At 43.0% G+C, this 15,415-nt stretch overlaps 1 long non-coding RNA gene across 1 annotated transcript; it reads right to left on the reverse strand.

Annotated features, from left to right (window-relative positions):
- Positions 1–4,196: 4,196 nt before the first annotated feature.
- Positions 4,197–15,249, reverse strand: LOC106019135 (uncharacterized). Its single transcript, XR_002405067.4, has 2 exons — positions 11,420–15,249; positions 4,197–11,165 (listed from the first exon to the last, which is right to left on the reverse strand). It is a non-coding gene; the product is annotated as an uncharacterized lncRNA (long non-coding RNA).
- Positions 15,250–15,415: the final 166 nt, after the last annotated feature.

The raw sequence follows: 15,415 nt of genomic DNA on the forward strand, positions 1-15,415 counted from the left end.
TTGGGGGATTAATTACCTGCATTCACTGCAAGCTCTATTTTTTGATTCCCTAAAGCAAGGTTAAATTATGTCAGTATTATAGTCCTTATCTTTTCCACAGAGGACGCTCTGATTTGCTTTTATTTTTCCCTGTGATGACCAATCCATGTATACAGATAGATAAGTACAGGAAGGTCAAGGTCTAGTCTCATCTTGATGAGAATGTTTCTTGCTTTGTTTAAACAAAGCCAAGCTGTAAAGAAAGTATGCCCTAGATCTCTGTTTCAGATCTACTGTTATCAAGACTCACATCAAGAATTCATTCCATTCTGAAATTATATCCCTTACTCTTACAATCTAGTTCAACTCCTAGAATGGTTTGGGTTCTATCTACTAAAATAGTTTTTTGTTTGTTTGTTTGTTTTTCTAGTAACAAAACCCTGTCATCCAAAATTCTATTTGTCTATGAATTTGTCCATCACCTTACAGATCATGGTCCCTTATGAAGATCTTTTCAGCCGTCTACACAAACGGCTCTGATTTTCTAGGACTTGCACTGATTTGTTTGTATGTCCTAACTCTATGCCTTAAGCATGTCATGGCAGCAACCACTCCTGTCCTCACCTTTTCCAACATAATATGGGCAACTTCCCATTTTGCATATCGACTTGAAGTGGCTTCTTGCCCAACAGATTGCTTTGCATGGCATGCCAAGGCACCTAATTCTCTTCCTACAGTGTAATGAGCCCAGGGGCCCAAGTTCTGGCTTTAGCTAGAATGTGGCTATGCAATGCTCCACCAGACTGTATTTCTGACGTTTGGAGCAAGTCCCTAATGCCACTGAAATCTCAGCAGCATGCTATCTGACCCTTCAGTGGGTCAGATCTGACCCTATCTGACCCCTACTCCTTCAGTGGAGTAGGTGTGTGAAAACCGAACGTAAATCCTTTCATCAGGCTAGCGCAGTTGGGAATTGTATCCCTTGTCTACAGATTATAGTGCAAGTTTGAATAAAGCGTGATGGTAGCTCCCATTTCTCATTCAGAGCTTAGTTTAGTTTAGCTTTGTCTGAAAACATTCACAGTGGCCGTGCTGTCTGATGAGTGTGCTGACAAAAAGCTGGAGACCGCAGAGGTTTGTTGTTGATTCCTTCCTGCCACCAAGACATTCCTGCTCATCTCTTGCCCGGTGTCACAAGCAACTTATTGGTCTTGCCTATCACTGGGTTCAGCTGCTTCAGAGCAAATTCCCGTATGAGCTGTGCCACTGTAAAGTCATCACACCTTCCTACAACCAAGTCTTTTTCGGATATTTTCCCCCAGAGAAAGAGGAAAGAAGATGGAACAACCAAAATGACATTCTGAGGTAAAAGAGCCAGCAATTTTCCAGATTTGAAAGGCAGTGCCTCTGGATCCCCACAATTTGCAGTTGCTTTGTCAAGACATAGAATTTTTCAAAATCTTTGGCAAGGGAAACATGCATGTGACATGTTGTTTCTCCTCATGGAACATTTTAATGGCTATGTTCAGCTCTCCCAGTGGGATCTTACTTTCTTAAAGCAGGAATTTGTCACCACTTACTTGACTCGGATGAACTCTCTGCCAAAATCAACAAGGAAGGAATTGGCAGGACGGACGTTAGCAATAGGGAAATTGTGACATGTTTGAAGAGAACACAGGCTCGGAGGAGGAGCTACTTCTGTTTCAAAATACAACTTCTTATCTTCAAAACAAGCTTTACTCTTTCCTGCAGATGTCTCGCCCCTGCCTTGCAGCAATGCTAGGATGTTTTATCTTGTGAAAAGCCAAGGGAAAGAGATCTTACTACAGTGAAAATACCTACTCACATGCTATTTAAACACAGGTCATTCTATTCAGCTGAACTAAAACAAGCATTACAGTCAGGTGGGACTGTGATGATTAGAAGTCTCAGCAGTTATTACAGGGTTTGTTTTTCTACTGAATCAACACATGCTGCAGACTCTAAGCTGAAGGGAGGGAGGACATACTTGTACAACAGCAGACAAAAATACCACTCATTACCCTTCTGCTTACCGGCCAGGGGTGACTTGGGACAGACGAGTCTGTCTTCCAGGAGAAATCAGCAGTGCAAAAGCTGAGTGGATGAAAAATCCCAGTTCTTAACACACAAAGATGAAACTTAAAGCAGTAGAGATGCTAAGCAGTGTGCAGAGCGCTGGTATTTCTCAGAAATGTAACTGAAGTCAAGTGCCCAAGAGCCCAAGAGCTGACTTCAGGTGGCAGTGAAGCTGCAATCTTCTCCTCAGTTGCCCCTGAAACACCCCAACCAAAATTAATAGTGTTCTATGTCTGTCCAAGGCTGAATAGTCACTCACACACAAAGAGGAATATGTAGGGGGCTTTTAAAAAAGCTGATAACTAGGAGAAGAAAACTTGAATTGTTGAGCTATGAGTGGAATGTCCTCTTCTAAAATGCCAAACAGCCGTGTGTTTTTTAGGCCAAAAGCTAACCAGATGAGCTATGAGCTCTTGTTACTTCTTCTGTTCCTTCACAGTAAAAATCCAGAGTGCTTTTAAAATGCTGAGAACACAGCAGCAATTGAAAAGAAGGGGTGTGAGGAAAGGTTGTAGCGAGTAAATGTTAAATATTTTTATAAAGCCAAATGGATGCTGATGGTGGTCTTGCCTTTGCAATCTCAGCCAAAAGCCAGTGGTAAGTTTTCTCAACCAAGACCTTTATACACTCTGCCTTTCAGACTGGTGGAAGAACACCTGGCCTGGTAAAATCCAAGAGTGGCTTTAAGGAGAGAGGGAGGAATAACTTAAACAGCTGCTTGAATGTCTTATTTTCAGCTTTGTTGCAGTGAAAGCATGTCTCACTGCCAGCGTGTGCAGTGCACGTGTACGTGTGAGGCTGTTCCTACCATTGCTGTTACTGGATCTGTGCACTACAGGATCACCAGGCACATGGGTTTTGTTCCAGCTAGGTGTGGGCACATGACTGCATTTCTCCTGAATCACTCCAAATCTCTGCTTTGGAGTTCAAAGGAGTTTTGCCACAGCTGGCACCTGATCTGACATAAAGTGACGGTGTCACAGAGAGACAGTTGCTGTAATTTCATTAAGTGTCTCGGTACAAAATTAAATTTAAAAACTTTTGAAATTTTAACTGCACGAATAAGGGCTGTGTCTGCACCTTGGGTGGTGGAGCTATGTGGTGTGGATTGTAGCATATCTGGTCTGGTAGAAGGGACCCCCATGTCACGTTTATTGTGCTACCTAGCCATAGGCAGAGAGGAGGAGGGTGAGCCTTGTCTTTTATAGCTGCTGAGAATGGAAAGCCATCCCTGGTAGTGAAAAAGCCAGTGCTATTTGAAAACTGCTGTTGGAGATGATTTAACCATCATCTGCATGTTAAATCTCTGTAAAGATCCTGCATTATTGCATAAAGTAATGACAAAGAGCAACATCAAACTGCTACCATGTATTAACAGTGAGATTTAAACGAGATGTGGCACAGGCATTTGTATAACTGTACATTGCTGAGCTGAGCCAGGGTACAACTATTGTCTGCTCAGATCTTTTAACTGGCCCGAGACCAAAATATACTCTTAATACCCAACAGACTCCAATGCCCAGTAATGACAGGGTCCTCCAGTGAAATGTTAACCACATCAGTAAACAATTAGCTAAATATGTGCTGGGTTCTTCTGGTTAAAAGAAAACTAGACCTTCATTAAATTCTAAGATAAGAGTAGAAAAATAATTTTCTTTATGTAATCTGGTTATCTGCCATATCTGCTTGTAGACTGGACAATTTGGACCTGTTAATTTATTGACATAACTGAAATTGCAGTCTATGTTATATAAAATACAGGTCATTGCTTTGTTTTTGTTTTTGTTTTAATCAGTTTGGTGAAATTAAAAGTAAATCAGGTAAGCAATGCACTTTGTGAGATCTCTGTTTGTGCACTCTCCCTTTACGTGCAGTCCAAACAAGGAACACAAGATCTGTTTTACTTCATCATGTTGCAACCTGGCTCATGGACTCAGAAAGCAGACAGCAGCTCTGGTGTGAAATCTCGAGCCTCTTCTTGCGTCTGCCTCCAGAGCGACTGCCTACGTCCCTCACACTGCACAGGCTGCAACATCCCCGAAAACAAAGACCAGCAGAGTTACCCATCTCACCGTACTCAGAACGTAGCTCATTATCAATTATAAATATGCATATGTGGATGTGCTTGAACACCTTTATTCACCTGCATAAATCAACACAAGACACACAACTGCCAAATGTATTCACCTATAATGAACACCTACCTGGATACACAGCTGGTTTGAAACAAGACCAAGCAGGCCATTATGTAGAGCAATAACCAACCTCTGCAAAGCAGAACAGCCACAGCCATTTGGCCTACTTTTTCAACCTGCAGAAGTGGTACCTCTTCTGCTCATGTCTATACATTTCCTCTACATATTTCTGTTCATTGCTATGTATTGTGTTCCTTTGAAGATTTATTTAGAAACTTTGTGTTTCTGTTCTACCTCATTGGAAGGATTCTCTATTTAAAATAAAAGTATTTTTATGTTCTAATAAAAATCTACTTTCTAGAGTTAAAAGCTTTATGCTCTTGGACATTTGTTTCAAGGGGAAACTGGAGGTAAGTCCACCTCAGATATCTGCTGATTCTACCATGGTGCTAATATCATTACATATGTTTATTACCTCCAAAATAAACTTGCCTGTCTTTAGATGTCTTGCAGCATTATAATGTGAATTCATTACTTAAAAGCTGGAAACAGTGTTGTGCTGCCCAGTGCTTAGTGTATTGATTTGCACATTTATAAAGCAAGAGCAAATTGCACAATGTAGTGATTTGAATTTAAACCCATTGCTAAACTTTGGCCTGGAAGCATCAAATTGCACTTATGATCATTCATATTTACATAAGCTGAGTGCAGAGGTAAAGAGTACTATAAGGGCAAGGCAGAGGAGAAAGACTCAAAAAGCACTTCCCTAGTGCTGGGTTGAATTGGTGTGCATTAATCAGTCTGATTTTTGCACTTGTAAACACTAGGGTTTTTGCAAAATTTGCTGCATGGGGCCCTTTACAACAGGTGCAGGGCTTGACCACAGCATATTTGCTTCCCCTATATCTATTAATGTGCCACTGTGTAATTTTTGCAGTGTTTCACATAGCGTGGATTAAACAAATAGGAACACGTGCCTCCCTATTCCTTCTGCAGAAGCAGCAAGGGGGGAGGAAGGGCAAAAGAAGAAGCGAGTATTTCTGCTGGCAGAAATTATAAACAGCTACAGAACACCCAAAGAGCTTTTCTTTGAACAACATACTGATGTGTCTGTCTACTGCTGAGTCCCACTGCACTATAACAACTCCTGTATACACATAAGTACACACATACGTATATACAGAATATCTAGGGTAGGTTTTCTTATGAAGATAGTTTCTGTCTCCTTACACAGCACTGAAATAGTTAGTGACAGAATATATGCCTTTCACCCTTTGTCTACATGTATATACACAGCTATGCCAAACTCCCCAAACACTGTAAACCTTACTCAAGGCATGAACTGACTGCGACTGGGTGAGGAACCCGACCTGATTCTTGCCTCCCTGGGCACACCTCCACCCAGTGATCCTCATGGTATATCCCAACTTACCAGATGCTCCCAATGCAAAGAGAGCACCTCCTTAATTCATTATGGATTGTTTATGATTGGCAAGTTGAATAACACTTACTGGAAGCGTTTTATTGAACAAGCACAGTGCTGCAGACAGACAGGGATATTAGGCAGCTCTATGTTCCTTTCCTTCTATAGCACGTAGATAAACTGTTGGAATATTTTCCTTGCTCGCAACTCAGTCAAATGGATTGTAAAAGCACTTGGGAATTAGCCCAGGATTTTTTATGATGGTCTTGAAGAAGAACACTGTGAGTACTTCTTTAAACATCCCAGCTCAGGTCAGTGAGTGAATTGCTTTTCTTAGTGCCTATGGAGTCCTTAAAAAGATCACACTTCAGTTTGGCATTACTGGGGACTGGCTGGAGAGGCGCAGGCTTTAGGCACCACCAGTATGTGAAGCAGACACTGTGCCTTTATTTGTCTTGTGGCCTTGGGGAGCAGGCTGTCAGGCACAGATCTGCTGCAAGGCCCCTCTTTCAGGGCCATACGCCCTGTCCTCTCCGTGTCCCGCACCAATGTGCCAGTATAGCACCGGTGTGGTGCATGGGGTCAAGGTGCTGGTTCACCTCCCTGTGCAGGAGCCCTCAGGCAGGTAAGCTGGGCCTTGCCTTCACCTGCCCCATCCCTCCCACCCCCCAGGCACTTTGAACCTCCTCAAAAACTTTGCAGCACAGCCAGGGTGGCTCCTCTTCGCATATTGCGATAACTACTCTACTAAAGCCAAACCAGGATTTTCAGTTTGTTCTTTTTTTTTTTTTTTTTTTTTTTTTTAATCCAAAAACCTCTGGATGGTGGCATGTGAATGCAACCACAAAGCTTTGGAGATCCTCTGGAGGTGGATGCGGACAGGGCATTGCACCTTGGAAGTCCTCAAGAGCAACATAACAGGTGTGTAAGGATGTCCTTCTGCTCATTCTGGCCTTTTGTAAGATGAAGCTATGTGTCATATGCTTAATATTAAATGGACTAAACAGGTCACTTGGTTCCTCTTTAATTCTTTTAATCTTCTTATGAGATACAAAATAGGATTAGGTCAGAAACTGTTTTTTAATATAAAGGGTTGGCAGGGGGTTGCTTGCTTTGCTGTTTTGGGATGTCGAAAGCTGTCCCTTAGGAAGACTATTCTCCCTAGCAGGTTTATGCCTCCTTACTCAATATCCATGAAGACTCCTGGGAGTCAATTACAATCATAGCAGCAGGAAGAGTCAGACTGCAGTTAAACCTTCCAGCCCCCACACAGTAACAGGAAAATCCTGTTTGAAGAATAAGGGAAGAGCCTATTCTACACCACAAGAGATAACGTGCGGATAAAGCTGCCATCCCTCCACCCTCTACATGGCTACCAGGCTGTAAATGACCGCAGAGTCCGGCCCAATGGGTGTTTTCACATTTTTTTATGTTCATTTATACAAGGAGGGCTGCCCAAGATGGGATTAGGAGAGATGGGTTTCTTAGAAGCTTTTACCCGTTTGAGCTAGCAATAGTTTTGCTTAATGACCATACAAGCTCAAATCACTGCAGAAATAATTGTTTTGTAGCCCACGCTTTTTTATTTTTTGTCTAGACTGAAAACCAGGGAGGGACAAGAACTGTTGGTAGGGAGATGAACAGCAGCACAAGCCACCCAGTATAGGAGTGGGAAAAGAGAGTGTGTCTGTTATGGCTCTGCTCAGGGTCCCATGAGTGTTGATGCTGCTGGCACATAGCTGTGTTGAGTAAGTACATCTACTACATCCCGAGGGCAGATTTTCCCAGGAGAGGTGCTGGAAACTTTTGCAATACTGTGCGTGGTCTCAAGTTGCACTGGGGGGGGGTTCAGCCTGGATTTCAGGATGAATTTTTTCACTGAGAGGGTGGTCAAACGTTGGGCTGCCCAGGGAAGCCATGGAGTTTCTGTCCCTGGAGGTATTTCAAGAGACGCGTGGATGTGGCCCTGAGGGACACAGCTTAGGGATGGGACTTTGTAGGTCAGGCTGACAGCTGGACTTGGTGATCTTGAAGGTCTTTTCCAACCTGAATGTTTCTGTGGTTCCATACACCAACAATGTAAAGCTAGTGTTGGTCGAACAGTGTAAGTAGGATCCCTATAACTGACACTTCCCAGCATATAGGCAAATTAGTAGGGATTTTTAGCCAAGAATCACAACTTTTTTTCCCAGAAAAACACCCTGAGGTGCAACATCAAATTCACAGAGCTTCCTTCTAATCTGAGGAGCCACAAAGAACAAACACCACCCATCTTATCTGCTGACTTCAGGGAAAACTGCTTTGCATCTCACTGCCAAACCTTGCACTTTCTGGTAGATAGTGTTCTTCTGTTAAATTAAAGAGAATCTTAAACTTTGTTTTTACTTAGGAAAAATACACATACATATACATTTAAATATTTTCCAAATTTCTGCAGACATTTTAATTTCTTTATCCTTTTTAATTTTTTTTTACAGTAGCGTCAAAGTGATTAGAAATTGGCAACAAAAATTTATCTGAAAAAAAAAATCAAAACAATCAAAAGCCTTGTTTGGGTAAGAAGACACTTGGAGAGGAAAAAAAGCACTAAAGATGGCCAATTCATTAGGGCTTTTCTCTCACACAACATTCCCATAAGCAAAGCAGTTGAAATGTCTTTAAGGTTGGTGCTAGACTGTTGTATAACTGTTCTCAGAAGATATTTATCAGTGATTCACTGGCAGAACAGAGTTATCTACCTGCAGGGGTCTTTCTTGGGTCTGCTTCTACCTTCTATACACAAATAAAGGAACTGCTCTTTGTTTTCGGGTCTATATTTATTTATTTATTTATTTTTCCCCAAGGGATTTTAAAGTGTTGGGCAAAGATCAGATGCTTCTCTGCTAGTCAGATGCTCTTCACGGAGAGCACGTGGTTGCGCTGGCTGTGTGTTCATTATGTAAATGACTTCCAGTTTTTCCAGTGGGTTAATGTAAGGCAAGTGTATAATACCATCAATGAGGAGTTAGATCTGATGGATTTGGTCCTGGCAAGTAATAAGTTAAAGGCCAGTCATCTTCAGTTTGGAGTATATAAAAGGTTGTTTCTGAGCATTTGGAAAATAACAAGAAGAGGAATAGCAACTACCATGAAATTGTATCAGGTAAAAATAACAATCAAAATTCTTTCTATGAATGACTTAGAAGATTCATAAATAAGCAAAAAGAAATAGATATCAGATATCTGGACTTCAGTAAAATACTTGTCTCATGATGCATTCACATAATCTAGCTAAAATACCTACAGGGTCAGTACAACTTGGCTTCATTCCTTGTCAAGACAGAGAAGTGGCTACAGGGGTCTAGCCTACCTATGGGTTTGTTTAATGTTTTCACTAAAAGTATGGATGACGGAATAGAAAACGCATGTACAAAAATTGCTGATAGTGCAAAACTGCAAAGACTGTGAGTATCATGGAGGATGGTTTGAATTCACTATACTCTCAACACTTGGAGCAATGCTTTGAAGAATGAAACTCAGTAGGGACCAGTTCAAAGTCGGACACTCAGGCATGAATGATCAGTGGCACTACTACAGGATGAGAAGGAGATGGGGAGGCAGTTGTTTTTTCTCAAAGGATCAAGAAAATAAAATGGATCACAGCAAGCATCTATCATTCCTCATACCCTGCCACTGCTTTTGGTGCCAGAAATAGCACACGCATTGATCCCAGTGGCTGGAACAGGTCTTTACACTGACGTGGATCCATAGGCTGCTGATGTTTGGAGGGGAGACCAGAAAGAGAAATCCAGAGCATTTCAAGCTCTGTATAGTTTGCTTCACAGAGCTGGCAGGTTAAAAATATTTTGCAAGGGGGACTTAGGAAAAGCAGATACATTCCCCCAAACAAACAAGCAGACAAAAACAAACAAAAAACTTCACAACCTTTAGAAAGCTGATGCAATGCACAGAAATGCCAAAAAAAAAAAAAAGATCCCACAGCCAGATGCAGGTGTGATCACGAACGGGAAGGCAGGAGGGGCTGCACATTTGGGTGGCAGCCCCCAGCACCCACAACCTCCAACAGATGCAGCTGACTACAAAAGATGACAAATGATATCTAACAGCCTTTTTTTTTTTTTTTTTTTTTTTTTTTTTTTTTTATAGAGATTACATATTATAGACCATAGAGTGTGATTATTATCAGACTGCACTGAAACATAACAGAAAGGTTGGTCAATGATTTTAGCAGATGTCAAGCTAGCTACAGTCACATTAAACACAGATACAACCTAAATACTATTTCACTACACGAATTTTACTCACAAGGTTCTCAGGTGACTGAATTGCAAAAGGTGGACGAGAACTTGGATTGCCCAAACACTGCTGCAGATTCTCCCATGTTCATTGGCATCTATCCCAAATTCATTGAAACCAGCTGCAAAAGTGGAGGTTGTTGCTGCAGGAGGAAGAGCTGAACTCCCAGATCAGAAGAGCAGAAGCTGAGCTGGGGGGGGGGGAGGTGGATGAAACACTGGACTGATCGCCTGCACGTGACTGTGCTTTATCAGTCAGGAAACCAGCTGCCTCCTTGGCTGTGGTGCTGCAGCAAAGGGTAACTGGAAGCATGTGATGTGATGTGATAGGGACAGTTCTGGTTCAAAGAAGAGCTTCTCCCGTTATCTTTCAGAAAAAAAAAAAAAAAAAAAAAAAAAAAAAAAAAAACTGTTGATCATCTTGCTCCTCTCCTAAAAACAAAAAATAGGCTCTGAGTCAAAACATTTTGAAAATGCATCTTAGTAAATACACCTTTAATTCTGAGCTCTGTGTTCCAGCTAATCACAGCTGCTTTCCTTGGAGCCATTAGTCTGCTTGCAGGGAAGGCAAGGAGAGCAGGCCAGCAAAAATGTGAATTATTTATGTTCCTGCTGAAAGCACGAGTCTTGTCACTAGAGCCTTGCTTGATTGAATGGATCTGTAGAGACAGTTTCTGTAGCAACCCAGAACCTCACCCAGCAAAATGTCACCCAGGCAGTCACAGGTAGTGCAGAACAGTAATAAATACATGCCTGGGTAGCTGCAGATGACACAGATGTGCCAAAGTAAAATATATCCGGGTTTTGAGTCCTTCATTCTCCCAAGACCCAAGAAGATGCCATTTCAGTCCTACTAGGGTACTGGTAACAACCCAGCTGTGACAACACAGGGTTTCGAAAGGTTACACAAGCCTTTGTGGGAACTCAGAAAGTCTTTAGCATCTGCTCAGGCAGTTGCTTACCATAGAAGCTGCTTTGGTCAGGCTCTTACAGGTAGCCCAGCTAGCTGGAGTTGGCAGAAAGAAAGATGTGGTTATCCATCACAATGCCAGGTGTTATGTATGCATACCAGGCACTGGGTTTGATAATGTTGTCCAAAATGTTTCAGAGGTTGGGTTTTTATGCCACTTCATTTAGTGTATATTGACAAAGGCAGGGATATGCGGATTCAACAGTTTTTCCCCTGTCGTTAGCCTTTGATCTTGTCCTGTTGCTGTTTGCAGCCTGCCTGCCCTCCTGTAAAGACAAACCCATCACAATTAAAAGGTTACAAATTACAAGCTGTCAGGACTATCTTGCAAAGCTTGGCTACAGGTTAGAATAGACGTACAGGTCTAGACATACTAAACATCTTTTTCAGTCAGTATTTGAATTTTTCCTAATTATCAACATATCAAATTGTCTATTACTGAATATATTCATGTTGACTTCATTTTTGAGGCTGTGAAATACAGATCACTTTAGAAAAAATCCAATACGCAGAATTTCACCTGTACTGCAATGTTAGCAGATGGTTCCTTCACCATGCATCTCCAGTGGAGTCCTGTCCACCACCAGACACTATAAGAGCAAGCCAAAAGTTTGTTATGCTTTCCAGAGTCTGCATTTCCAACGTTTTCTACCGTTTGACCTTACAAACAAAACTAGACTCTCTGCATCCAGAGTAACTGGAGTGCTTAGCTCTGAAGAGGAGATAATCCAGTTATAAAAAGCTTATGGTTAGTTGGTCAGAGGTCACCAAGGTACAACTCTGAACGTGAATAAAAGTGTGAGAAGCTGCATGAGTCCTGCATGACCTGGACAAGGAGTGATCGGACTGGCAGGGCTGGGAGGCAGGGTTTATATTTAAAGGTTTTGCTGACTTGGCAACACCAGGATTAAAACAACATTCAATAATCAATACGTTTGCTGGCAAAATCCTGTCAATGTACTTTCAAGAAAAACATCCGTTGCTGTTTTGATATAAGCAATATATAGTAATATATTGTAGTCATCTAAACTTGATCCTGTCTAGGAGGCTTTACGAGCTCTTCCACTGTAGCTGTGCTGGCAAACTTTCCAGTCGAGACTGCTGTGCAAATGAAGTACTGAAGAGCATGATGCTCATGACAGCAGAGCTGCTTCTGAGGCTTGAGAAGGGAGTAAAACTTTTCACCCTTCGGGAGGAACCACAAAGAAACACTGTCTGCTTCCTTAAGTGAATCTCGGCTGGAGAACAAAGGACTTCAGCTGTGTACAGTGAGGTAATTTACATCTCATTAAAACAATCTTTAAAAATCTACACTGTGTTTGTTTCTTTTGTATCTGTGTTTTTCTTTCTTAAACATGTGAAAAACGTGTGTTTTTTTTTTTCTTCACTAGAATAAAAGCAAGAACATTTCTATGTGCCTAGAAATTTTTTTTTCTATACTTGTCTAGCTCTAAAACAGTTCAAAGGAATTTTATTAAACTTCCCAGAAAAATTCAGCTCAAGCATAACCACAAGGAGAAGCATTTTCAAGCACAACTATAGATAGTTGGGAATGTAATAAATTCTTGAAGGCTACTTACCCTGATATATTTTTTGACATAGCACTATACCATCACAATTATCCCACAAGATTAATTATCATTTGCTGGTGCATGTGCTACAACTAGGTTTATTCTAAATGCTTTTTGGTGAGTGTATACCAGCAAAAAACTCCATCTGTACAGAAAGACTTTAACCAACATCCATGCCAACTGGGATAGGAAGAGGTGGAACACATTTGTCCCAGAAGCATTTTTGAATGATTTCAGCAAAGCTATGCTGTGATGGGATATGCTTTTACAAGGTGGCTTCAAAAATGCAGGTAATGACGCATGCTTTTGCAGGTGTGGATAAATCCACACTCTGGCCTTACTGTTGGCCTGGCAATTTCCATAGTGATATATGTAATACACAATAAATGTTTGTTCATTGTCTTTTGTAAAAACAAGGAGTTCTGTTTGAGGAACGGGAGTTGTGAAAACTCCCTGCTGAAGTAAGGAGCTGTATAATGCTTAGCTAGACACTATGAAAATTCCTTTGCTTAATGTAACAAAAAAGAGAACCCCCTCCCCTTCTCTCCTTCTGCATCTCAGTAGCCTCTTTTGTTCAAAAAACACTGCTGCAAAGTTCACGTAACCATCTCCTGATAAGTTGTTAAACTAGTGTATCAACATCTTGCCTTCCTGTCTCACGCTGGGCCAACATGACCAAATAAAGAAAGAAGTTGAACCACGACGCCGAGGAAGACTACGGCCTTCATCTTCATGACCACCAGAGGGACAGAGACGACCCCCTAGCAACAGTGCGCGCAGTCGCAGAATATACCAGGATGTGCTGCGTAATCCCGGAATTACCAAGATATAAAGAGGGACCCTGGGGGCGGTGAGGTGCACGCCGTTGGCGGAGCCGAGACTCCCCGGCCGCCCAGCGCTGTTTTGCTTGCTGTTGCTTACTCAATAAATTCCTTTCTATTATTAATGCAATGCTCTCTGAAAATTAATTAAGGGGGCAACTTATAACAATATACAACTTTTAGGCAGCCCAACGATAGACTCAATGTGGGTTTCTGTACCACTCCTAATGAGCTGTGCCACAAATCTCTTGCAGCATGGAGTGTTCCCACAACTCGTTAGCATGGGGGCCTCACGGGCTAACAGTCAGTAGACCTCAAGGAGGTACTAGTGGCTGCGTACTACAACCAGTAAAGACAAACTAATAACACGCTCAAATACTGGATGCGCTCAGGCATGCAGGGTGTGCATGAATTCAGGGATCCTAGGGGCATGCTCCGGAGGGCTGATAACTGCTTCACCTCACACCAGCCTCCGTTGATTGCTGACTTAAAAACAGCAAATCTGCTTTTGAGGGTGGCCTTGGTCTACATGACATCCTCATCAAAGCAGTTGTGCTTGTTTTCTTGGTTTTACTCCAGTAATTAGTATGAGGGAGCTTTCTAACTTACAAATATAGTACTTTGGGGAGGAGCTCAATTTCCTCACCCCCACATTTTTCCCCTAGGAGCTGAACGCTATATACTGTTTTTGCCAAATAAACTGAGTTTACATGCTTGTCACAGGCAGCGTGTCTTCAAATAGCTGGCTAACATTTACACTGAGAAAAAGCCTTGCAGTCCTAGCTTCAGTTGGACGGAAACAAAAACTTTAGTTTCATTTTCTGGTCTTATGATGGCACACTGCAAAGGAGAAGTGGTGTGTGCAACGTACAGCATTTCGAGGTGCACCGGAACAAACACAAATGTCCAATTAAACAGGCAGATTCAAGACGCCGGTGCGTTTCCTGCTGCCTCTTTCCCATTTTGAAGGTCTCATTTTTCAGAAAAGGATGCAAACACCGAGGTAGAAACTAAAACGTGCTTTTATGAGATAAAAGGGCAATCAGCTGTTTTTACCACAGACCTGCCAGGTCTCAACTTTTGCTGTCTTTCTGCTGCACTTGCAGACATCCTTTAAAAACGATTTTGTGACAGGACCTTTTTGCAAGTGTACTTTAATTTGCAAGTATATGTTAACGAAGCATTTGCCCGTGGCCTCCTTTGCCCTGCTTACGGCTCCTCACAGTTAATAAGTAACGTGAAGAGAAGGAAGAACTGGACCTTAAACACATTAAGAACTGAGTGTTATCATTTTTGGACAAATATCATGATAAAAGAGCAGGTTTTGCTACCTCCAAACCTTGGGTTTGCAAACCCCAAACACTGCTCCTTGACGCCTTGAGTGGGACAACTGAACTAAGAAGAAACGTCTCCTAATTTCTGACCTAAACCCTGTCTGTTTTTTAGGTGTGATTGGCACAAGGACCTAAACCCCTGTTTTTTTGGGGGGGTGACTGGGACAATGACCTAAATCCCTGTTTTTTAGGGGTAAAAAGGCACAAGGCAGGCGAACTGGGGATGGAGCAGGGGTGGCTGCCTCCCTCCCGATGAGGGAAGGGAATTCCCGGGCCGCACAAATCCCCTGGGTTCCATCGCCACAAGCTGCCCGTTAGGGGACGAGGCGGGTGCGGAGTGGGGCGGAGCCCTGGGGGGCCACCAGGCCGCGGCCTCTCCCCTGGGCCTAGGCCGCAGGGATGGTGGCGGGTAGGCCGCGTTGCTATGGCAACCACGAGCCAATAGGGAGCGCGGCGCGGGTGGGGCCTCGCCGGGAGCGCAAATCAGCATCGAGGGCCGGGAGGAAGAGGCGGGACCGAGCGCGGGGGCCCAATCGGAGCAAGGGGCGGAAAGGGAAGGCGGGAGGAGAGGGCCGAGGGAGCCGTGAGCGAAGCGGGTAGGGAAGCGCGGCCAATCGCGAGCCGCCCTTCAGGGGGCGAGCGCGGGCCTTGAGCGCATCAACCAATCAGCGGAGAGAAAGGGCGTTCCCAACCGCCCGAAGGCGGCCGTTCTTCCGGGCGGACCAATCCCCGCGCGAGCCGGGGGCCCGCCAGCCAATCGGGAGGCGGTGAGGGAACAAAAGGGGCTTTC

Source organism: Anas platyrhynchos, chromosome 1, assembly GCF_047663525.1.
Source record: "Anas platyrhynchos isolate ZD024472 breed Pekin duck chromosome 1, IASCAAS_PekinDuck_T2T, whole genome shotgun sequence".
NCBI lineage: Eukaryota > Metazoa > Chordata > Aves > Anseriformes > Anatidae > Anas > Anas platyrhynchos.